This window comes from Lissotriton vulgaris, unplaced genomic scaffold (assembly GCF_964263255.1).
Source record: "Lissotriton vulgaris unplaced genomic scaffold, aLisVul1.2 SCAFFOLD_2748, whole genome shotgun sequence".
Classification (NCBI taxonomy): domain Eukaryota; kingdom Metazoa; phylum Chordata; class Amphibia; order Caudata; family Salamandridae; genus Lissotriton; species Lissotriton vulgaris.
In genome coordinates, this window is record NW_028251782.1 from 133,298 (window position 1) to 159,605 (window position 26,308).

Sequence of the window (26,308 nt, forward strand, 5' to 3'; positions counted from 1 at the left end):
GACCTGTTATGCTTACGTTACGCGCTGCGCGCCGCGCTCTGGATCGCTTCCGGGAAGCTGCGCCTCGCGCACCGGAGCACTTCCGGGTGCGCTAACGCGGTGCGCCATATGACGCATTACGCGACAACGCAGGTCCAGAATATAGTCAAAATGTCTCCACCAACCAGCGGTCGGAACACAACCCCTTTCAGCAGTCCAAAAAGTTCTGTTAAATGACAACAGAAGGGACAGGCAACAAGAACCATCAGTCAAAGAGGGGAGGGCAAGTTCTTCTCTACCGGGTCACGTTGGGGCTCCACCGGAACTGATCGAATTGGTAGTCTACAGTGTTTCTGGATGTTTCAGACTGAAGCTGGCGTCAGCATGAGAGCACCACCATCTCGTGGCTACGTCGTGGCCATTCCGCGAGCAATCATGGCAGTCGCTCCCCACCGGAAGTCTGCGGTAGTCGGGGGTCCCGGTGACTGTTGTAGAATCTTCAAGGCTGAGGGGACTCTTTTGGGAATGGGGCCCATGCCCTAGCAGTCAAGCGTCAGAGTTCCACGGTTGCCCAGTGCCATCCTTGCAGGCCAGGCCCAAGTCTGTGGAGCCGACCGCCATTTCGTGAGCTCCGTAGCAGCCGCCTGTCGCTGTACCGCAAGATTGGGTGCAATTCCGTTGGATGGCGGGTGAGACGTTGTAATAGCAAGAGCAGGCGCAATTCAGCTGGCCGAGCGAGGCACTGTGTCGCAAGAGCGGGCGCAAGTCAGCTGGTCGAGTGAAGCGCTGGGGTGTAGCTGAGAAACCTCCACCTGGGGAGGTGGGGGAGGCTCGTTCGCGCCGCCTCTCCCTTCTAGTGCACCCCATGCCATCTCCTGGCGCAGGTATATGTGATGGTCAGACCAGGGCACCGCAGGACGTGTCTTCAGGTCAAACGGATTGTGGGACAAGGTGTGGAGCAGGCGCAATTATCTCGGGGGCCTCCGTCAAGCGGTTCAGGGAGGCACCGCATCACATTGTTTTCCAATGCAGTCAGGTCCACAAACAGCCCCCACTTACTTTGAGAATAGTGAAGCTGCAGCAGGTGCAAATAAGCTTCAGACAGTGTTACAAGCGCTGCTCGGAACCCTCAACTATGGCACCCAACATCCAGGACTTATGCCATTTGTGCAAGGCAGTGACATCGAAGCATCTCAGGGACCAAGTAACATACCATATCCAGAGTCCTTCCCACAGCCTCTGCCTTCCTTCTTACCTAGTTATTGTTCTTTCACTCCCACTCCAGGCTTTTAGTCTGTGGATGGAAAACAATGAACCTACACTCACCTATGAAAATCTTACTATTGATGGTTGATTTTGAGCCCCAAATACAAAGGCTTGTTTGGATCGATGTTGCAGCAGGCCGCCATGTAAATAGTTATTTAATAAAACGTTTTACCCTGTTACTTGTTGATTTTGAGCCCCAAATACAAAGGCTTGTTTGGATCGATGTTGCAGCAGGCTGCCATGTAAATAGTTATTTAATAAAACGTTTTACCCTGTTACTTTGCTGGTGTGTTGTATACATTTCTAATATTTGCATAGGGTTTGTCGTTATTTTGGGTGGGGTGGGGGGCGGAGCCGAGCTGTCTTGCAGCCATCATGGTGTCGAGCTCAGTTCCTCTCACTAGTTTCGTATTTCTCATGAGGGGTTGTTCATAATGTTTCTATTTTACCGAGGTCAAAAAGAGATCTCATTAGTGGCCTACTGATTTTGCTTGATTCCTTTTGTTTTTTTACCGATTTTTCACTATCTGCAAAGACTAAACAGAGTATTGCGACTCTGTGCTTGTTTGTAAATAGAGAATGAACCAATTCCAAAACAATAAATGCTAGGATAACAATCAATCAAATGGAGAGGGAAGCAGGCACAACGGATTACAACGGGGGCAAAGGCCTGCGTTACCTACCCTTCACTATCTGCAAAGAGAGAATACTCCTAAAAGAAAAGAGGAGGGGGGGCAGCGTTCAAAGCACATCAGCGTGCATAAACTCGAAATTTTTTTTACCTACCACGTACTTGACATTTTAAAGCTTTTGATATTTGCTATTAATAAACCATTGAAATTCACTGAAACAACCATAGGTTATAGACCATATATAGTTAGGAATTAGCATTTACAAAACCTTGAAAATTCACTGAAATAACCATGGATTATAGACCATATATAGTTGGGAATTAGCATTTACAAAACCTTATTTTACTCACACAAAACCATTGAAATTTCATATATAGTTAGTTGTACTAACTATATATCGCGCACCCGCAATTCACTGCTGATCATGTCACATATTACATCATTCATGACATGATCAGTGACATCACTGATGACATCTCATTTGAGTTAGTGGAGAAGTGTGGCTCAATGATTAGAGAGGCAGACCCTGATGCAGAGGTCTAGCCCGGGACCAGGGTTCAATTCCCCACCTCGGCGGGTCTTGGGCTCAAAAATTCCACGGACCTGATAATTCTCGCCTCGGTGCCTAATCCAATCATGGAGTCCCACTCTGCAACTCTGGGCAATAGCTTGCTTAATCTCCACAACGGCCCCCACAACGCTAAGGATGCCTGGCCTCCACCTTGGGGGTGCCCAGGAGTGGACGCCTCACAGGGAAAGCCAGGATGGGTTCCACAGCGGTATTCGTACAAGCGCCTTGAGACCCTTGCGGGTGAGTAGTGCGCTATACAAGTATCAATTTACAATTTACAATTTGACATTACTGATCACATCACTGATGACATCATTCATGTGATAATACGGTGAACCTCTTCAGACTCTAATATAATCTTAGATACACTCAGAGTAAACAGACACTCACAGACTGTCACTCATCCATGGAGTTACTCACACACCTTGTCAGTCATGCAAAGAATCAATCACACTTCCATTTCCTCAACTATACAGTTATACACACCTTACTTATTCAAACATATACTAACACATATTTACTCTGTTATACAATCCCCGATACAAGTTCACAATGATCCATACAGCCACTCACACATTCACTGGCTCTTATGCACAGTTATTTATATATGTCAACTCTCACATGTACTGTGTTTTACATATGTACTTACTTTGACATGTAGCACTGAGATATCCATTCACTCACTAATACACTAATGCACACAGTCAACCGCCCATACAGCTGTTTCCACATGCACTTTTGAACCCATACATCTAGTGAATCAACTGCTCACACATCTATGCACACCTCCCAGCCACCCACACACACACACTCACTCTTCCATACAAATACTTGGGCAACCAATCAATAACCCATATACTTAATCATAAAGTTTCTGATCAACACATGTAGCAGTTTACAGAACAACAGATATAATGATGCACAAATTAAGACAGTTTAGTCACTAACCCATGCACTCAGTGAGACACATTTAATCACTCACTCATACAGTCAGTCATGCACCTACTAAATCCTTCATCCAGACACTTATACATCCACTCATTCTTCAATATGTAAGACATATTTTGACTTTTCAGAAACATACAGTCACTGGATGTTGTCATCAGTGATGTCATCAGTGATGTCATTTGAGATGTCATCAATGATGTCATCAGTGATGTCATCAGTAATGTCACTGATCATGTCATGAATGATGTAATATGTGACATGATCAGCAGTGGATTGCGGGTGCGCGATATATAGTTAGTGCAACTAACTATATATGAAATTTCAGTGGTTTTGTGTGAGTAAAATAAGGTTTTGTAAATGCTAATTACTAACTATATATGGTCTATAACCCATGGTTTTTTCAGTATATATATATATATATATATATATATATATATATATCCTATCAACACGAAACTCCTTCCGGGCTTCAGGGGACCCCTGGACAGTGGCACGCACGCCGGCGGATTAATCCAGCAAATTCATCTCTCACAGAAATGCAACAAATCAGCTCGCTCTCAGAAATGTGAGACACAGCGATGTTCAGCTACCTGTTGTTTATTCACAACGCGTTTCACCTCAGCCGAGGCTTGAGCACGTGAAACAGGAAAGTGGAAAACGACAACCATTCATAGTGTGCAGGTACATGGGTATCAAAAGAGGACTGGCGTACCTCTTATTGGCATACATGATTACTTGGTAAACTGTTGAATCAAAATTTGTCAAAGCATAGTGAAATCAACATAATACATCAATTCGCTTTCAGCGAGTCTCCCAATCATTACCATAAACATTATTATGCCTATAATCTACACTACTATTATAAAGAGAGAACACAAACCTTTGAGCCAGGTAAACTCGGGAACCACAGCGCCAATCCACACACCCAATGCATCATTGAAATTGCCAGGGTGTGCAGATGGACATAGGCTATCTATATCTATATCTATACTAATATAATAAAGAGAGAGCCCAAACCTTTGAGGCGGGTAATCTCAGGAACCACAGCACCAATCACAACACCCAATACAGCGTTGGAAAGGACAGTTGCAGCAGAAGGACATAGGCTATGCAGACGCCCACCATATACATTTAAAAGGTAAAAGAACTGTGCCAGCAAAGTAGTCCCTTGTGGGCGTGTCTGCATTGTGCTGTGGGCGTGTGCTGGGGGCGTGACAAACGCTGGGGGCCTGTGGAACGTTCCGCCCTTCATGCCATGTCTCATATCGTGTGCTAATCCCACCCTGCTCCCTTTAAATACCCCTGCACCCCATAATCATAACCCACCCATACTCCTTAAAATACCCCAACACCCTTAAACACTAACCCATCTTAACCCTATAAATATACCCTTAACCCAAAACCCAAACCTATCCCTAAACCCTAAAAATACCCCTGTACCCCATACCCCAAATCTAGCCCTAGCCCTAAACCCTATAAATACCCCTGTACCTCAAAACCCAAACCTACCACTGAACCCTAAAAATACCCCTGTACCCCAAAACCCAAACCTAGCCCTGAACCCTAAAAATACCACTGTACCCCCAAACTGAACCCTAAAATACCCCTGTACCCCAAAACCCAAACCTAGCCCTGAACCCTTAAAATACCCCTGTACCCCAAAACTAAAACCTACCCCTGAAACCTAAAAATACCCCTTTACCCCAAAACCCAAACCTAGCCCTGAACCCTAAAAATAACTCTGTACCCTAAAACCCAAACATAACCCTAAAATACCCCTGTACCCCAAAACCCAAACCTAGCCCTGAACCCTAAAAATACCCCAGCGTGGCTCAATGGTTAGAGCGGCAGACCCTGATGCAGAGGTCTAGCCCGGGACCAGGGTTCAATTCCCCGCCTCGGCGGGTCTTGGGCTCAAAATTCCACGGACCTGATAATTCTCGCCTCGGTGCCTATTCTAATCATTGAGTCCCACTCTGCAACTCTGGGCAATAGCTTGCTTAATCTCCACAACGGCCCCCACAACGCTAAGGATGCCTTGCCTTCACCCTGGGGGTGCCCAGGAGTGGACGCCTCACAGGGAAAGCCAGGACGGGTTCCACAGCGGTATTCGTACAAGCGCCTTGAGACCCTTGCGGGTGAGTAGTGCGCTATACAAGTATCGATTTACATTACCCCAAAATCCAAACCTACCCCTAAACCCTAAAAATACCCCTATACCCCAAAACCCAAACCTAGCCCTAAACCCTAAAACTACCCCTGTACCCCATAACCCAAAACTATATCTGAACCCTTAAAATACCCAAACACCCCAAAACATATACCTCAGTACCCCAAAACATATACCCCATATACCCATACTTACCTTATCCAAACATTAAAAAAACATGCTTTTACCATTCATGCATTTACAACGAATTTCGTTGTAAATGTATGCGTGGTAAAAGCATATAAAATGTAATGCCATGCGTTATAATGTCATGGTACTTTCGTATGAAAGTATGCGGAGTGATGCTATGCGGAAAGAAAGTTGCGGAATAATGGGTGTTTACCCTCCCCCGGTAAGTACATTGGTGGCACGGCGGCTCACATCTCCAGCAACATACTCTTATTTTTTCACCACCCATTTGAAAATTGCACAGGTCTCTCTCATTGATGGCCAGCTCCGACATACACTTTTAGACACACCTCCTGCCACAAGTTCTAGAATTGCGAACTTTAGAGCTGGGGAGCTATATTCAAATCTCGGCATCAGCTCAACATCCTGTGATTCCAGGCAAATTGCTTTGTCTCCCCGTGCCTATCACAAATGAATGTGTTCTTCTGTAATGCAAGTTGTGCTCATGCCATGTTGTCGAGTTCGCGCTATATAATATTGCAAGGAAAAATAAAGTAGGGAAACTCGAGTTCACACACTACTGAACACGCACTCTTAAGTGCATCAGCAGTGCACTGTGAATAGGAGTGTTTCACAGGCCTGTCACAGATAAGAAATGCTATCAAAACGAAATCCTACAAAACAATATAATACTGGCTGGCAGCAATTCATAACCGGACAACGTCGGGACGGGCTGCTAATATGTTATACAGCGGTAAAAATAGAGATAGGTCATCCTTACAGTATTACCAAGTGGTCACAGTCGCACTCTTTCTATATCAAATAATGTCTGCATCAAATTTCATTGTGTTGTGGTTTGCCGTAAACAGCAAAAGTATCCCAGTGCTCGTGAGTGGAAACAAGTGAAGAGGAAGAAGAAAAAGGGTAGGAAGCCCGTGTATATAAGTGCTGGTGATATGGGCTCCTTACTTTACTTCTACAAAATAAATAAAAAGAGAGAAAAAACAGTGATTAAAATACAGTGTCATCTGACCTTGCAACATAATAGATATAACATATCCATAAGAAATCATCATCTCTTGGGCACAACTTTCACTCAACAAATGGACGAGGGCAACGATTGTCGTTTTCCACTTGCCTGTTTCACTTGATCAAGCCTCGGCTGAGGTGAAACGCGTTGTGAATAAACAACAGGTAGCTGAACATCGCTGTGTCTGACATTTCTGAGAGTGAGCCGATTTTCTACATTTCTGTGAGATATATATATATATATTCCAGGAACTTCGTTGTATCCCCCGCTGTAGTCAGGATAAAAAACGAACCAGACCCAGTCAGGTAATTTTGCCAAATATTTATTTGTGCATTTCTCTCTCCGCCATGACGCGTTTCGGGCCCTTGATCACATGACGTAGTTACCCAATCACCAGATTTTTAAAGTGCATTGTCAGGTCATCTGACCACCGGGCCTGAGGACATAGAAAACATACTGCTGCCTAATTTCAGTATCGTCAGCTACGAGGGTTAGCACACCAATAAATTATTTACACAAACAATGTTGTTTAAAAAAACTGTTGCCCCTCATAAAATCTTACCACCAATCCCGTCCCCCACATAAAACCACATCTTTTATGCTATTTCAACTGGGTTCCTCTGTATACAACAACACAATATGTGCAAATATCCGCAAATAAATAAATATCATTAAAAACAATAAATTTTCATATATATCTAAAATTTAAGATACTTATTTGATATTGTATATTCAATTCATTATTTGTGCAAATCTGCTTCTATGTGCGAACTTCGCATTGAGATAAGTGCATGCGTGTTCAAAGGATGTGGGGTTGTGGGTGGTAGTTTCAGTTCTGCTCAAGTGGGCTCTCTTCATACGATAACAAAAATAACTGCGTCGGAGTAAACAAAATAGGAGGAAAAATAACAAAATTGTGTTTTTCCTACCACCTCGTGAATGATCTTAAAGATCCTACATATTTATATTTATTGTTTTAAAAAGACAATCTCATGTTACGATGACTCCCTTTCTCAGTTTCTTGCCTATTATTTCTCGAACCTTATCTACTCACGTAGCTCTGCTTGGTCCCTTAAAGGCACGTGTGCAAGTCTTCAGTAGCGTTTAAACTATTCGGTGTCTTGGAATTAAGCTTGATAATGTACTTGGGCTCTAGTACTCTTAGACGTGCCTCCCTATCCCCCCCTCTACGGAGGGGTGGGACCATGTCTATGGCAAAATAGCTCAAGCACCCCAGATCACCATTGTGGCAGGAGTTGATATGGCAGAGTGTAGCAGGGAGGTCGGGCGGGAATTAAACATTGACCCGGTTTCGGACTGGTGGAACCCTAACTCACGTCCTACCTCTCTTTCATCTACCCAGGACTCGTGGGAGACGGACTCAGCCAGCTGGTGGGAGAAGCCCGACCCGCAAGGAGAGGAATGTACCTTTTACGGGGCCGGCTTCGAGGCAGAGACACGCCCCCCTGCATCGTCACTGCTATGCCAGCCAATCAGCAGAGAAGAACTGTACCGGCCCCTGGATGACGTACAACCAATGGAGCCGCTAAAAAGCCCAGAAGGAGGAAGAGCGGTGTGCATCGACACAGAGGCGGAGAAGAGTGGAGAGCGAGCCAACGTGGACAAAAGCGGAGAACGAGTCGACGTGGAGGAGGTCGAGAGAAGCGCGACGAACAGAGGAGCAGAGCCAGGAGGCCAACGTTTCCGCTCAGCGCCCAGCCACGCTCACGGAGGAGTGTGGCTCTCCCACGTGCATGACCGGGTTACTGGGTGACTGGGGAGGCGGGGAGCCTCCGTGTAAATTTGTACAAAGCCCCATTCTTCCTGCCTGCCTGTCTGTCCCGCCCCTACCGTCATCTATTCCCCAACCCTTACTCCTCCCTTCCTGACCGTACCTAGTATCTGCCCAGCACCAAGCACAGACTGTAGATTTGAGCACAGGTGTCCTCACTTCCCCGGTTCCCTATTGGGTTATCACTACTTGCACGAACGGCTTACTGAGAGTGTTCTTTCTATCCTCCCCGCATGTGGCGCTGGAACACCGCAAGGGACGACGACCGAGCCACCAGAGAACAAGAGCGCCGGCGTGCAAGCCCCGGAAGAACCAACACCCTAGCTGACACCTTGGATCCGGCAGCCCTAGCCCGCGAAAGACCTACTCAGAGAAGCAAAAAGACCTTTATAAAAATAAAACCTTCTTTACCACGCTCCCGAGTCAGTGTCCCTCCTTCTGAAGCACCACAACTAGTGTCAGAAGTGGGATCCGACCCTTCCATCCCGGTAATAGAGATGGAACAAGTCATTCAACACATCATAAAGGGTCAGGAGAAACTAGAATGGGCGGTTGAACGCCAGATGTCCTCAGCCCAGGCCGACAGGGAGGCGTTCAAAGCAGCAATGACGTCACAGATGGAGGGACTACAAAAAGTAATGAAAGAGACAGGAGCTGGGCCTCTTATAGACAGGAGGGCGCCTGTCCCCCATCCCTCAGGAGTATCTTTGCAGAAGTATATACAGGGCGAAGACCCGGACGCCTTCTTAACGAACTTCGAGAGGGCGGCCAGAGCTTGTGGTTGGCCGGAAGATAAATGGCCATTTTTTCTTGCCCCTCTCCTGTCTGGAGACGCCCAGGCGGCCTACCAAGTCGCTAACCCTAGGGGTACCACCCCTTATCAACAAATACGAGCCCTCATTCTAGATCACCTTGGAATGGACGCTGAATCATACAGAGTCCGTTTCCGTAAAGAGAGAGGCCTGCCGGGCGAGAACCCTAAGACCCTGTACTTCCGCCTCAAGAACGCCGCCGATAAGTGGATCAAACCAGACGGGAAGACCAAGGAAGAGATAATGGACTGCATTTATCTTGAACAATTCATGGAGGCCCTACCTTATGGGACTCAAAGATGGCTGAGGCAACATGCTGGTCTGACTCCTGCACAAGCCATTGAGATGGCCTCCACCTATTCACGGGCCCAGCCCAAGACGGGGTTCTGGGAAGGCGATAAACCAAGGCTCCAGACTGCTGCTATTAAAGCAGATAAAAAAGGGAAACCCCTACCCGATCCACCCAAACCCGACCCTACAAAGTAGAGCCTCCAGTCATACGGGGCCCACAATGCTTCGAGTGTGGGGAATGGGGCCATATTGCCAGGATGTGCCCCCGAAAAAAACAAGGAGAGGAACCCATGGAAGTAGGCTACGCCCCGAAAGCAGTGATGTACACGGCCGAGATGGGGCCCTCCTTCTACGTAAGGGTTTTGGTTAATCAGCGCTGGGTTAGAGCCTTCTTGGATTCAGGCTGCCGCCAATCTGTTATTCAAAAATCGATAACCGAGCCCCACCACTTCATCCCTGGGTCACGCGTCTTCATACGGTGTGTCCATGGGGACGTAAAGCCCTATGACTTAGCTAAACTTACGATACAACCCGAGGGAAAGAAACCGTGTGTAGTACAGGTGGGGGCGGTGGAGGCCTTACCCGAAGACCTGATATTAGGGGTAGACAATCCCGATTTCAAAGCCTGCTTTATGGAGAAAGCCAAAGCCCAAGGGGAGCAGAAACCGAACACCTACCCCAACCTGATAGCAGCTGAACCCTGGGTTCTCGATAGGAATTTCCGCTTTGCCCAGGCTAATGACGCCACATTGTTTAATGCGTGGGAAGCGGCACATGTACAACAGGGAAACCCCAATGCTCCCTTCCCTAGGTTCATCATCTTAAATGAGCTCCTGTATAGGGAAAGTCAAGAGGGGGGGGCCTAAACAGCTGCTAGTTCCCAAAGACTTCAGAGAACAGATACTGTATTACGCCCATTCCCATCTAACAGCAGGGCATATAGGAGCTGAAAAAACCCTGCAGAACATCCTCAAGTGGTTTTACTGGCCTGGGGTATACCATGAAGCAACAGCCTATTGCAGGACGTGCGACGTCTGTTAAAAAAAAAACATGCAAAGACCTCCAGCCGTTCCCCTTCACCCTATGCCCATCATTGGAAAGCCGTTTGAGCGGGTGGGCATGGACATTATCGGACCCCTTCCCCGTACATCGAAAGGGAACACCTATGCGCTGGTACTTGTGGACTATGCCACTCGCTTCCCAGAAGCTTTTGCCCTTAGAGCACCCACAGCTAAAAACATCGCTGAAAAATTCCTAGAACTCTTTTCTCGGGTGGGGTTCCCTAAAGAGGTCGTAACCGACCAGGGAACCCCCTTCGTGTCCAAATTAATGAAAGAGGTCACTCAGATGTTAAACATCCACCAGATTCGTACCTCTGCATACCATCCGCAGATGGACGGACTGGTGGAGCGCTACAACCGCTCCTTGAAGACCACCCTTAGAAAAATGCTAACCCTAGAGAGTCAAGACTGGGATCGACTTCTCCCTTTGGCTCTATATGTGCTGCGAGCCCAGGTCCAAAGTTCTACCGGCTTCTCTGCTTTTGAACTACTCTATGGCAGACAACCGCGTTCGCTATTAGAAATAACGCGAGATGCTTGGGAGAATGAAGAGCAGGAAGACTCTAGGTCACTGCTGGAATATACTCAACAGTTAAGAAGTAAAATAGGGAAACTCCGAGACCTCGCCTACTCCAACCTAGAGCGTAGCCAACAACGTCAGAAGCAAACCTACGACAAAGGGAAAAGGTGGAGAACCCTGAAAGTGGGGGATTGGGCACTAGTCCTGCTACCCACCACAGCCCATAAGTTCCAGAGGGAGTGGAAAGGCCCTTATCCAGTGGTACATGTTATAGGAAACACTACCTACAGACTCCAAATCTCCCCAGCTAGGAAACAGTGTTTTCACATCAATTTGCTGAAAAAGTGGTTAGGGCCCCCACCCCGAACAACCCAATTTGGGCTCCCAACCCCCTCAGAAGATTCCACTCTGAAATTTCTACCAGTCAACGAAGACCTTAGTTCCATCAGGAAGCAAGAACTCGAGTCCACCCTGAGTCCTTTCTCCGACATATTCTCGGACCAACCCGGGTGTACGTCCCTGATTGAACATAAGATAAAAACGGAGCCGAGGAAAACAATCCGGTTACGGCCCTATAGGATTCCAGCTGCCAGGCGAGAAGCCGTAAGAAAAGAAGTACAGGACATGTTGAAACTTGGGGTAATCAGACCTTCTCGCAGTAGCTGGTCCTCTCCTATTGTCATGATCCCAAAACCTGATGGCTCCACCCGTTTTTGTATGGATTTTAGAGCCCTCAACTCCATTTCCACCTTTGATGCTTTTCCCATCCCTCGAGTGGATGAGTTAATAGAACGCATAGGGGAGGCCAAGTACATAACCACGCTGGACCTCACGAAGGGGTACTGGTAAGTACCCCTACGGGAGGAAGATAAACACAAAACGGCATTCTCCACCGATGAGGGCCTCTTTGAGTTCAATGTGTTGCCTTTTGGGTTACACGGGGCCCCTGCGACCTTCCAACGTCTCATGCACCAAGTCCTCCTCCCTTATAGGGTTTTTTGCTCGGTGTACCTGGATGACATTGTCATCTTCAGCAACTCCTGGGCAGAGCATCTGGTACACCTACAAGCCATAATGATAGCGTTAAGGGAAGCAGGGCTACAGATAAACGCCAAAAAGTCACGAGCCGCTTATAGCAAGGTGAAATACCTAGGGTACATGTTGGGAGAAGGGGCCATAGCACCCCAGGAAGAGAAGGTAAAGGCAATCAGAAGTACTCCCTTTCCCTCGTCCAAAAAGGATCTTAGGGCATTTCTGGGCCTTATCGGTTATTACCGTAGGTTCATATCCAATTTCGCTGAAATAGCCACCCCACTGACCAACCTGTTACAGAAAGGAGCAAGCAACAAATCCTTCCTAAACCCCTCTGACAAAGCTAAACAAGCGTTCGAGGATTTGAAAAGGGCCATAACAACCAGTCCTGTCCTGATCGCCCCCGACTTCAGTAAGACCTTTATGTTAGCTACTGACGCCTCTAATAGTGGTATAGGAGCTGTCCTTTCTCAACTAGGAAAAGATGGAATGGAACATCCTATTCTATATATTAGTAGGAAACTACACGAGGGAGAACAAAAGTATCCCACTATAGAAAGGGAATGCCTGGCCATTCGGTGGGCGGTAGAGAAGCTGAAATATTATTTAGAAGGGAAGCCGTTCATTCTCTACACTGACCACGCTCCCCTACAGTGGATGTACCGTCAGAAATCCCAAAATCAAAGGGTGTTAAGGTGGTTCCTCTTTTTACAACCCTTTTCCTTCTCGATCCAGCACAAAAAGGGGAGGGATAACAGCAACGCTGATTATCTGTCCAGGACACCGACTCTCCCCAATCGGAAGAGTCCAAGGGGGGAGGAGTGTAGCAGGGAGGTCGGGCGGGAATTAAACATTGACCCGGTTTCGGACTGGTGGAACCCTAACTCACGTCCTACCTCTCTTTCATCGACCCAGGACTCGTGGGAGACGGACTCAGCCAGCTGGTGGGAGAAGCCCGACCCGCAAGGAGAGGAATGTACCTTTTACGGGGCCGGCTTCGAGGCAGAGACACGCCCCCCTGCAGCGTCACTGCTATGCCAGCCAATCAGCAGAGAAGAACTGTACCGGCCCCTGGATGACGTACAACCAATGGAGCCGCTAAAAAGCCCGGAAGGAGGAAGAGCGGTGTGCATCGACACCGAGGCGGAAAAGAGTGGAGAGCGAGCCAACGTGGAGAAAAGCGGAGAACGAGTCGACGTGGAGGAGGTCGAGAGAAGCGCGACGAACAGAGGAGCAGAGCTAGGAGGCCAACGTTTCCGCTCAGCGCCCAGCCACGCTCACGGAGGAGTGTGGCTCTCCCAGGTGCGTAACCGGGTTACTGGGTGGCTGGGGAGGCGGGGAGCCTCCGTGTAAATTTGTACAAAGCCCCATTCTTCCTGCCTGCCTGTCTGTCCCGCCCCTACCGTCATCTATTCCCTAACCCTTACTCCTCCCTTCCTGACCGTACCTAGTATCTGCCCAGCACCAAGCACAGACTGTAGATTTGAGCACAGGTGTCCTCACTTCCCCGGTTCCCTATTGGGTTATCACTACTTGCATGAACGGCTTACTGAGAGTGTTCTTTCTATCCTCCCCGCATGTGGCGCTGGAACACCGCAAGGGACGACGACCGAGCCGCCAGAGAACAATAGCGCCGGCGTGCAAGCCCCGGAAGAACCAACACCCTAGCTGACACCTTGGATCCGGCAGCCCTAGCCCGCGAAAGACTCACTCAGAGACGCAAAAAGACCTTTATAAAAATAAAACCTTCTTTACCACGCTCCTGAGTCAGTGTCCCTCCATCTGAAGCGCCACACAGATATATATATATTTGAAATGGTTCGTACCGGTTTTTCCCGGCTTGATGGTAGTTTTCAGGATTGTGGAATATATATATATATTTATATATCTTCACTCAAAGTGTCCTGTATTACAAAGGGAGCACTTTCCAGTTGGTTATCGCGTCGAGACCAGGGCAGTGTCTCGCAGATTTATCTCCCATAGGAAAATGAATATCGCGGCACACCTCTTGGTTTTTCAGATGTTCTTTATTTCAGATCGTGTCTTTATCCTACGCGGTTCGAACCGAAGTTCCTGATCACAACAGTGTTTTACAATTGTAACTTTTCCATTTCTCCATTTATACCTATACACCTGAATACCTTTCATGGTGCATTATGGGCAATGTAGTGTGTTGTCTGATTGTTTCAACAAACTTTATTTGGCAAACAGCTTCTTTAGTGCGCTCGCATATCCATTGGCAGTGGTGTCTCGTTGTAAAGGCCCTTCAAATTATTACAATCATATTGCACCCATTCTAAGGTTAGAAGTCATTGCGCATTTCCGATTCAAGGCTACGCCATGAACAACCAATCAGCGCCAATATTTATAAGCGTTGATCGTGTGCAGATTGTAATTTCAGACTGAGTGTTTGTTTTAGCTCATGGGGCTGAGTGCCCTTAGCCCTTGCAATGGCGCTGCTGCTTTCTGGATCACGTAATCAGTTTCAGAAAGTTTTTCGGTCTCTATATTATAAATGCATTTTGCATTTTGACCATTGTCGGTTGGTGAAACCAATCTTTTGTGTATATGAGTGTAACCATACAATGAGTCTTATTAAGCATTGAAATATCCCTCTTGAATATTTGAACATTTAGAATATCAGATTTTGCCCAACAGAGGGGAGTGTTTACAAGTAGTTCTAAGGCAGTGGAAAAGTCCCATTTAGACCAGCAGAGGATGAATAATCACATGTTTCAAAGATCTCAGACAGTGGCAGTGTTATCCATTCATATCAATTAGTGTCATTACAGATGGACATAGATCTTCTCGTCCCCATTCAGTCCCGAGGGGTGCTTGGTTTTGAATCTCATTATCATCCGTGACTCCAGCCTTCTCAGTTTCTGTGTTCGATTTCCACCTCGTTCATTTGAAGGAATTGTTGCCAGACCTGAGTATTTAATGTCCAGCCATGTTTTGCCTCTATGTGTGTTCATGTGTTTGGCAATAGCGTATGTGAAATCCGCATTTTGTATGGCCCAAGTATGTTCCAGTATATGCTTCTTTAATGGACATACAGTACTTCCTATGTAGTGCTTTCCACAGTAGCATTGTTATATATAAACCACATAGGTTGAGTGGCATGTTATTGTTTCTCTGATTTCAAAGGTCTAAGGAGCAAATCACTCATAAGGAGCACAGCAACATTGGATATAATTACCGAACCCCACTCAATAATGAGGGGGGCGGTTTTTTTTATGCATTTATTTCATTTTTTCCATTTCAGATATACAAAGTGCCATAGGGAACGTATGTATCAACAGCGCATGCTTTATTAGTAGCAGCGTTCACTTGATTATTGTTTTTCTTCACGTCACAATTGTCTTATTTCCTATTTAGGTACATTAGGAGCGGCAAACACAGGGCTGGTCCCTGTGTGGTCCTGAAGAAGAGCTTGGGGTAGCTTGAAACATGTGTATCTCACACTGTGGTCCTACTCATTATAGTAAGGTTCTCCGGTGCAACCCCCTTTTTAGACATACCAACCTAGGAGCGAGAATAAAATTTGTTAGAGCCCACTAGCAAGGTATTTTTAATCACTTTCCATCCACTCCCCCACAATTTGCACTACACATAGTCTTTCTATAAGTGTGCCTACGTAACTCCGCAAGTCGCAGCAAGCCCCAGTTCGTAGAGGACTAGGATGGCCCCAATGATACAGCATGTCACCATGGGGAAACCCTGGTGAGTGAGGGGACTCAAGAAAGAAAAACGTATTTCTTTCTACAAGACTTTCTCGGGCCGATGGCCGTCCAGCGTCATCATCGGTATCCTGCTCCTACGGCAGGCTGGCGGTGCAATGCCCGTCGGGCAGCAGGGGGAGCTGCACTTTGGCGGAGATCTTTTATTCCGAGCCAACGGGTGTGTGTGTGTGAGGGGCCTAAAAAAGTGCAATAGTGAGCGTGGGGGTGTGTATGTCTAAAAAAAGTCAGTCGAGTCCATTGGAGATTATTTTAATAGTCAGGCTCACTGCTTTATTAAAAATAAAGGGGTATTAAGGAGTGATGGGCAATGGGACCAATCCTTATTCAACCCTTGATGTGAATGCGGTCGACATGTTTCTTGCCATAAGGGCAATTCGTCAGGACCTTAGTGCTCATATGATTGCTGGAATCCTCTCGAGTAAGAGGACTCCGGTATACGACCTGTTTAGTATCGCACAAAAATGGTTCCTTGCGGGGGACCTCCTAGGAACCGTTGTGAATCCTCCTGAAGGTCTCACGGGCTGTCCAGGTGGGGCCAGCAGCGAGTGAGGAGTTCCTCATAAATCGCTGATGGCAGGCATCTCAGCACCTACCCCTCCCACGAATGCGCCGAAGTCAGGACAGCCAGATGGCTGGCTGTCCTGACTTCGGCGCATTCGTGGGAGGGGTAGGTGCTGAGATGCCTGCCATCAGCGATTTATGAGGAACTCCTCACTCGCTGCTGGCCCCACCTGGACAGCCCGTGAGACCTTCAGGAGGATTCACAACGGTTCCTAGGAGGTCCCCCGCAAGGAACCATTTTTGTGCGATACTAAACAGGTCGTATACCGGAGTCCTCTTACTCGAGAGGATTCCAGCAATCATATGAGCACTAAGGTCCTGACGAATTGCCCTTATGGCAAGAAACATGTCGACCGCATTCACATCAAGGGTTGAATAAGGATTGGTCCCATTGCCCATCACTCCTTAATACCCCTTTATTTTTAATAAAGCAGTGAGCCTGACTATTAAAATAATCTCCAATGGACTCGACTGACTTTTTTTAGACATACACACCCCCACGCTCACTATTGCACTTTTTTAGGCCCCTCACACCCACACACCCGTTGGCTCGGAATAAAAGATCTCCGCCAAAGTGCAGCTCCCCCTGCTGCCCGACGGGCATTGCACCGCCAGCCTGCCGTAGGAGCAGGATACCGATGATGACGCTGGACGGCCATCGGCTGAGACAACAGTTGTTGTCCTGCCGGTAACCTGTGTGAGGTATCCTTATATTCTGAAAAGGGTCTACACCATGCACTTACCCCTTTATAATTAGTGAGAGAAAAGACAAACTGAGCTAAATCACTGGCTCCCACCGGGGAACTCTGTACAATACTCTTTGTTTACTGCTTCCTAGGACGAGTACATTGGACCCCATTAAAAATCGTCCACTTTTATTCCCCTTGTTTGATACCCACATGAATCAGTAGCCATTAGATTGTGGACTTAGGGCCAGATGTAGGAGCCCTAATACCGGTCGGTAACGGCCGAATTCGGCTGTTTCCGACCGGTATTAGGGTTTTCTAATGTAGGGGGCCTATATTTTACCGATTCGGTAAATTTACCGAATCGGTATATTTACCGATTCGGTAAATCCAGATGTAGCTGGCACTTCAAAGAGTGACACAGGCCCTTTAGGAGTCGGTATTTACCACCCAATCCTATTGGGTGGTAAAATACCGAATTCAGGTGTACATGCACATCTGTGCATGGACACCTGTGCCATGTGACACACAGACATGCCCTTAGGGCATGTATATGTGCCACATGGCACACAAGCCTGGAATTGGGGTGATACAGGGTGTCTAAGTGACACCCCGTTCCCCCTTGCAGGATTCGGTATTTACCGATTCGGTAAATACCGAATCGGTATTTCCCATTGATTCCTATGGGCTTCAAGGCCCATAGGAATCAATGGAAAATACCGATTCAGTATTTACCGAATCGGTAAATACCGAATCTAAGATTCTGTAATTTTAAAACAAAAATTACCTACATCTGCCTCCTTCCTATTTACCTACTCTTAAATACCGAATCGGTAAAATTCGGTATTTAAGAGTAGGTAAATCGGAATTACCTACATCTAGCCCTAGGTTTCTAAACCCTACATGCTGGGTTTTCTTTTTGAATATATATATATATATATATATATATATATATATATATATATATATATATATATATATATATATATATATATATATATATATATATATATTTATTTCTAAAACCTAATTATTAGCATATTATTAAATAGGTCAGTAACGTTTTTAAATTGCAAAATGAATGTACCTTTTGTTTTGTAATAAAATAAATACATTCATTTATATTAATTCCGTACATAACTTTTGATAATTTACTACATAATAAATACATATTAAATAAATATACTTTTAAGTGCATGTAAAAAAGTTAAGATAATTCATGTCAGCAATTTAGTTCCGGTTTAATATTTTTACGTTTTACTTAATCTTTCATTTCCTAAGAGTGTTTTATATTTCCGGGATGTTGTGTTTCTATATTTTTTTGGGAAGTATATTTCTCTTGTATAGGGCATAATTTGAACGGAGTCGCCTCTGGGTGCTTATAACAGGCCATGATTGAGAGCTCTGAAGTTGAGGATGAAGGCAGTGTGAGTTTCTAAGTGTCTGCCAGTGGGTCAAAATGGTATTCTGAGTGCATGGTCATTCAATCCTTGGTCTGCATGCAAAGCGCACAGGCCAATTGTCATGTATTCCAGTTGCAGTGGTGATTCTGTGCAAATCAAAATACTGACTTGATGAAAGTAAAAGAAATACAGTCCTTACAGGTTAGTGGGTTTGTTGTGTGTTTTGGGGGTAGTTGGGTGAAGGAGATGCAAGGAAGTTCATTCAGGAATGAGTGAAAAGAGGGTGCTTAGCAGGAATAAGATAGGATGTAGGATGCATGTTTGAGAGAAAAAGGAAAAAGCTTTCCCATTTCCTCAGCAATCTTGAATTCACATTTCAGAATTTAAAAATTATCACGATTATTTGCAAAAAAAATAATTGTTGTTATTCATTTATCTTAAACAGCTAACAACCATTAACAAAGCCAATAGTGCCGACTTTTTTTGGTGTATGTCAGTTGGTGTGTCAATAAATCTGGATAAACTAACAGAATGAAATACTGGTCGGTAGCACCAGTGCTTTAAATGGGAAAAAATAAGTGCAGGTACTCATTAAAATGAGCTAGAGTTGTAGTGAGTGGGCGGGGCTGGGCAGAGCTAGGGGCGGGGCTAAGGGCAAGACATAATGATAATTAACAACTTCCATAATAGTTGCAGCACACACCAAAGCACATGATAAATGTGTTTATATAAACAAAGCAGGTTAACTTATTATACAAAATGAAAGAGAAATGCGATAATATGTTAACTTTTCCTTTTTTTGCAATAGTTGCACCTTCTTAATGCCATACTGTTTTTTTTTTTTATGTTTGAAAGCTTTATTAGCGTAAAATCAGATATTACAATAAAGTGACATCAGCAAAATATAAGAAAAAAGGTTAAAGGATGGGATGAATTAAACCTAAGTAACCAATATCACAATGAAAAGCAAAGCATTTTGAATTATTTTACGGGGAGGAGGGGGGGGGGAGGGAGGGAAATAAAAGCATGTTAATATCATAGAGAATGAATGAAAATAGAAAATACAATGGATGTCAGTCAGAAAGTACAGTAAAATACACAATATTTAGCAATTACTTGAAATAAGAACTATTAGCAAAAAGGAAACATGTATAAAGCTAAAAAATCACAATAGTGAAATTGAAAAATATCATAAACTACAGGCAAGAGTACATGTGTTCAAGGGGGTTTGAAATTATCCGAGGAAAGTGGAGAGTATGTCTTTTTGGCAGATTGATCTAAATATAAAGTGAGAGGTAACCAGTAAAGTTCAACATTTCGGGAGGGTTTGCAGGAGGAGGCAAAGGCAACATCAAGTCTGTGTGATTGACATACTAAATTCCACCAACAAGTTAGAGACAAAGTGTTCAAGGATTTCCAGTTAGAAACAATGTGCTGCAGTGCAAGGGCTAGCATGAGATCAAAAAGACCGTGAGAGTGTGGAGGGAGGTCCAAATCGTCTGAAAGGCTACCAAGAAACACAAAAGAGGTGGAAAAATGAATAGAGATGTTGAAAATACGGGAGAGGCGAGAACATATCTGAGTCCAAAAAATGCGAACTGGGGGACAGAGGAAGAAAAGGTGTAGAAGATCTGCATTGGGAGCATTACAGGTCCAACAATTAGGTACAGAATTGGATTGAAAGCGAGAAATAGAAAGAGGAGAAAGGTAAAGTCTGTGATAGAAGAAAAAGAGGGATTGAGTAAGAGAGGCAGTACGGGAAATCTTCAAAGATCTGGTCCATATTTTGTCCCAAAGAGAAGTTGACCATGAGGAACCCAAATCCTTCTCCCAGGACAATTCCAATTTCGATTTAAGACCGTCCGGGTCAGGGGCTGAGAAATACCGATAAATAAGGGAAGCTTTAGGAGTAGTAGAGAGGACGGTGAGTAGAGAGGGAGACGAGGCTGGTAGGCTTTCAGAAGGAAGAGAATAATAACAATCTAGAATGGTTTCCATAAGGATGAGGAATTTCTTTGCGAAAGAAGGAGGGCAGTGGAATTGAGATTGGAATTTAGGAAACGAGCAGGGGGATGAGCCATCAAAAAGATGACGTACCCAGATGATACCTTTCGCTCTCCATGAGGGCCATACAATAGGTCTGTTATGTATTAATATGAGAGAGTTGTACCATATAGGTAATAGTAGAAAGGATTCCTGAGAGACCGAGGTAGTGGAGACTAAAGGCCGTAAAAGAGAAGAGGTATGTTTGAATAAAAGGGGGTTAAGACATGGGGCTTTAGAAGTGAAGCGAATTACCTCTTGTAAAGAGTAAGGAAGCAATAACTCCTGTTCGACAGAAAGCCAGAGGGGAGAAAAAGGGGAGGTTTCCCGAGATAACCAGCGGGAAGCTTGTCGAAGTGAGAAGGACTTGTGGTAAAGGCGAAAGTCTGGAAAGTTGGTTCCACCATTAAGTTTAGATTTACGGAGGTGTAAGAGAGATATACGAGCCTTTTTTTGTTTCCAGAGAAATTTGGATAAAAGAGAATCAATGCGGCGGAAATATGAATTTGGGATACGAATTGGAAGCATGGATAATAAGTAGATCAAAATCGGGGCAATCATCATCCTGATGGAATCAAGACGACCCCACCAGGATAGGAATAGAGGATTCCAAGAAGAGAGTAGTGAGTCTATTCTAGAGATGACCGCATTCATGTTAAGTTGAATAGAAGAGGTAATAGAGTTGGAAAAAAGAACACCAAGATATTTAATTTTCTTAGAATTCCAAGCAAAGCCGGTGGCTGTGAAGAAGTGGGGAAGGCAAAATTTGGTTAAGGGAAGGATTTCTGTTTTGTCAGAATTTATTTTATAACCTGAAACCAAAGAAAAATTTTCAAATTCACTTAATAAGGCGGGAATAGAGGTGACCGGGTCTGAAATAAATAAAAGGATATCGTCAGCATATGCGGATAATTTAAGGTGATGTTTACCATACGGGAATCCAGAAATGGAGGGATTATTATGTATGGAAGTAAGGAAGGGTTCAAGTGCCAAAATAAATAAAAGAGGTGACAAAGGACAACCCTGACGAACTCCGCGTTGAAGCGTGAATGGGGAAGTGAGTTGACCATTGACGAGAACAGAGGCCTTGGGCATAGAATAGAGCAAAGAGATATAAGATATAAATTTAGGACTGAAGCCATGCCATTTTAAGGAAGCCATGAGAAAGGACCAGTCAACCCGATCAAAGGCTTTCTCAGCATCTACTGAAATGGCTGCAATGGGAATTGATAGTGAGGGGGCTTTACTTAAAACATTAAGGAAGAGTCTGGAGTTATCCGAAGTAAGGCGGCCCTTAACAAAACCACATTGCTCTTTCCCTATGAGATGTGGTAGGAGCGGGTCAAGGCGGAGAGCTAATAATTTTGCAAAAATCTTATAGTCTACATTAACAAAAGATATAGGTCGATAGTTTTTACAAAACTTAGGGTCTCTACCGTCTTTAGGGATAAGGCATATGGTAGCGTCCTGAAATGAGCCTTGGGCTGATCCAGTAGAACAAAAAGACTGAAAAAGAGATAGAAGTTTAGGCAAAAGGAGATCTGAAAAATGTAGGTAAAATTCAACTGGAAAGCCGTCAGGTCCTGGAGTCTTGCCTTTAGTGAGGGAAGATAAAGCAGTGGACAACTCTGAAATAGTGAGATCAGTATCAACGGCCGAAAAATTAAGGTGGGAGGTATCTGGATGAGGTATGTTATCAAAATAAGATTGAATAAGCTCTGGGGTGGGGGGGTTCTCAGGAGTATATAAAGATTCATAAAAAGAGTGAAATTGTTCCAAAAGTTCTGCATCTGTATGAAGAAGAACATTAGATGGGGAATAGATAGAATCAATATTAGTTCTTTCTTTACGCGATTTTAAATAGTTAGCCAATAATTTACCTGATTTATTGCGACCACCATAGTATCGTGCGCTGCTCCGGAGGAGAAAAGAGGAGGCTGAATCTGTAGTAAGCTTGTTAAAAGCAATCTTAGCCTTAAGTAGTTCAGGAGACATATGCTTAGTAGAGGAAGTATAGAATTGATGTTCCAGCGATTTAATGTGTGCAAGGGTAAGTTTACGTTTATGAAGGAATTTTTTCTTCTTTCTAGAGACAAAATCAATAATAAAACCTCGGGCTGTGGCCTTGAAGGAATCCCAAAGAATATGAGGGGGGGTATCAGGTGTAGAGTTAAGTTGAAAAAATTCAGAAGCGAAAGAACGAAAAGAGGAAGAAAAAAGAGGATCAGCAAGAAGAGAAGGGTTAAAACGCCAACGAGAAGATTTAGGAGTAGGAGGAAGGAGGTCAAAAACAGTAATAATAGGAGCATGGTCAGAGATAACAATAGGCTCAATAGAGGAAGATATAAGGTGTTGAGATAGAGATGAAGATAGAAAAATGTAGTCCAAACGAGAAAAAGAAGCATGAGGAGGAGAGAAAAAGGAAAAATCCATAACATCTGGGTGAGTGAGTCTCCATGAGTCTACAAGATGAGTTTGAGTGATAGCGTCAAGGAATTGCTTATGTGGTTTGTGAGGGGAAAAACGAACAGAAGATCTACGGTCTAAAAAGGGGTCAACGATCTGATTACAGTCTCCACCTAATAGGAAAGAATCATCCTTATATTGAACACATTTTGCTGTAATGGAGGGCCAAAAAGAGGAGTCAAAACATGTAGGGCCATAAACATTGAACACCGTAATTGGGATAGCATTGATGAGTAGCTTAGCCAAAATCCAACGCCCCTCATCATCTTTTTCTTCTAGTAATACTTTACACTGGAGGCGTTTATGAATCAAAATAGCCACCCCGTTCTTTTTTTGAGAAGCAGGAGAGAATAAAACAGTTCCAACCCACAATCGTTTTAGTTTTAAGGATTCAATATCTGAGAGGTGGGTTTCTTGAATAAGAACAATATCTGGATTGTAAGAGGATAAGTGTGAGAGTACTCTTTGCCTTTTGATAGGGTGATTAAATCCTTTCACATTCCATGAAACAACTTTGAAGGTGAAAGAGTGTTAAACTGATCGAAATTGAAAAATGCAAAAACATACTGTACATTTAGTAATGCAAACCTTAGAGAGATAATAACCATAAAGATCATCAAAAAGGTAGAAGGAAGGATAGGTAGAGGATGAAGCAGAAAAAGAAAAGGGGAGAGGGAGAGGGGGAGGAAAAGGGAAAGAAGAACAGCGAAGGAAGGAGAAGGGAGAAAGGAGAGAAGGCATAGAAGACAGTATAAATCCAAAAGGATGACTGTATTGAACATACCTGTAGGGGGAAGTACACACAAGGGGAAGGTGGGGAGGTGGTGATGCGTTACAAGATGGACGGACCAGGATCAGGAGCAGAACCACACCGATACCGCACAAAAAGGAACACAGGATGGAACAAAATGGTGAAGGGAACGTCCGATACATATCCGTCTGGGGAAAAAGGAAAAATTGTTACCATACGGAACATGTGACGTAAAATATAGATCCAGAAGTTAGAAAGAGAAAGTAGGTATATATAAGATACGCAAGAGAGAGATATTCAGAGAGAGGATAAGCAAGATGAGAAGGTCAAGATTGAGATAGGGAATATAGAGAGGTACATGAAGTCAGAAAAAGACTACTAGAAGAACAAGACATGGAGACAACAAAAGCCAAATTTCAGCCACTGTTCGAAGCAGAGGAGGAGGCGTCCATCCCTTCTTCACTCTGTAAAAGGAGAAAATTCCTTAGTTCTCCAGGCTCCTGAAATGACCAAGTTTTATTCCGATAAGTGACTCTGAGAGTACAAGGGTGAAACAGGCCATATCTTGCTCCCATGGAGCGTAGAGAAGGACGCATAGCCAGAAATGCCTTACGTCTGGAGGCAGTGACATTAGAGACATTTTGAGATAAATAAACTCGTTGACCTTGCCAAGTCACTTGTTTCTTATTCCTCGCTGCTGAAAGAATCAAAAGGAGATCCGTGTACTTCAAAAATAGGATGATAACTCCACGAGGTTTAGAAGAAGAATCTGTTCTTGCACCTAATCTATGAGCCCTCTGTATACTAATGGAGGTAGAGGGTGGTAAGTCCAGAAGTTTCGGCAGAAAAGTGGTAAAGAAAGACACTGGATTGTCACCCTCAAGATTTTCCGGCAAATTGTAAATACGGAGGTTGTTCCTCCTATTGCGATTTTCCAAATCCTCTGTGTGCTTTTGTAGAGAGAGGACAGTCTTTTCTAATGCAACAATACGTTGCGTGTTGGATTGAAGCTCAGGGATGTGTTGTTCGACAGTAGAAAGTCGTGCATCCATGTTCTCCCACTTGTCCTTCAAAAGCTGCATATCCGTACTCGTTTTTTCAACAAAGGGACGCATGGCTCGCAGCTCCTCCAAAATTTGATCAGTAGAAGAGGTTGAAGGATTATCTTCTGGTGTAGGAGAATTTTGTTTAAGGCGTTTGCCCGATGGAGCAGGTGGAGAAGGCTTACCGGCAGGTGTATGAGCCAAAGATGATTTTTGAGAAGACATTGTTGTAGAACAATTCGATTTATTTGTACCAGATGAAGAACCCCCCGAAGTATTCACCGAGGGCGTAAAGACAAATTGAGGTTTACGTAGTCTCACCATAGAAATGACTTCTTGTGTCAATAATTAATCTCAATTCCCTGAGAGACATATAAAGGTGCGCTTAAAATGTTTCAGAAAAAACATCGGAATATAAGGTGAGGCACCATAAAGTACAAGACGTTCCAAAAAGTAGAAGCAAAGGAGAAAATGAAACTATCTCCTGTGGAAACGCTTGTAATTTGTAGGAAAGAGCGTCAGGGAATTAGAGTGAAAATATGACCAGGCAGAATGGCAGTTAGTTGTGACTTGTAGACTATGTAGGTCAAAGTTCAACTGTTAATTATTGATAAGCCCAGCAGACATTAGAACACCTTTATAGAGAGTGAGGGTCAAATAAGGCACGTGAACTGCAAAAGGTTTCAAAGGAGCAAGAAAAAAGAGTCCTGTGTTAATGATTCAATTCACTGCATATCCTCAAAAAGCTTCAAAGGCATGACAAAAGAAGCAAAAACAGCCAAAGGAACATGTTGTCCAGGGTGCTGGCAAAGCGGCATCAATAGAGCGGTGAAGCACCGTGACCGTTCAACTCAGTCACTGCATTCGGGAGCTATCAGCGCCATGACGCATTAAAAATGCGATTATAAAAAAATATTACACATGGGCCAAAACTAGTCACAAAAAGGATGTATTGTGACCCAAAAACGCACAGGGGAAATGAATGCACGTCAGTGTGTGCATACCTTGTGTCCATGAAGCGAGTGAATTCCGGCGGCGTCACTCCCCGGCGTCTGACATGGCGCCTCCTGAGGTAAAATACTCGTGCAGGCGTTCGGGTCGAAGGAGCTGGCCTCGGAAGTCCAAAGACGGTCAAAACGACCCCAGCATGTTCCGACTGCAGCTGCGGCCAAGTATGACAGGAACGTTCCCCAAATCACGGGCAAAGCCTCCGTGAAGTGCTACAGTGCGGCGGAGCTCCGAATCTAGCCGGCCATCTTGCTCGGCGTCCAAGCCACGCCCCCCTTAATGCCATACTGTTAATTGATGATGTTTGGCACAATACTATATATTTTTGAGCA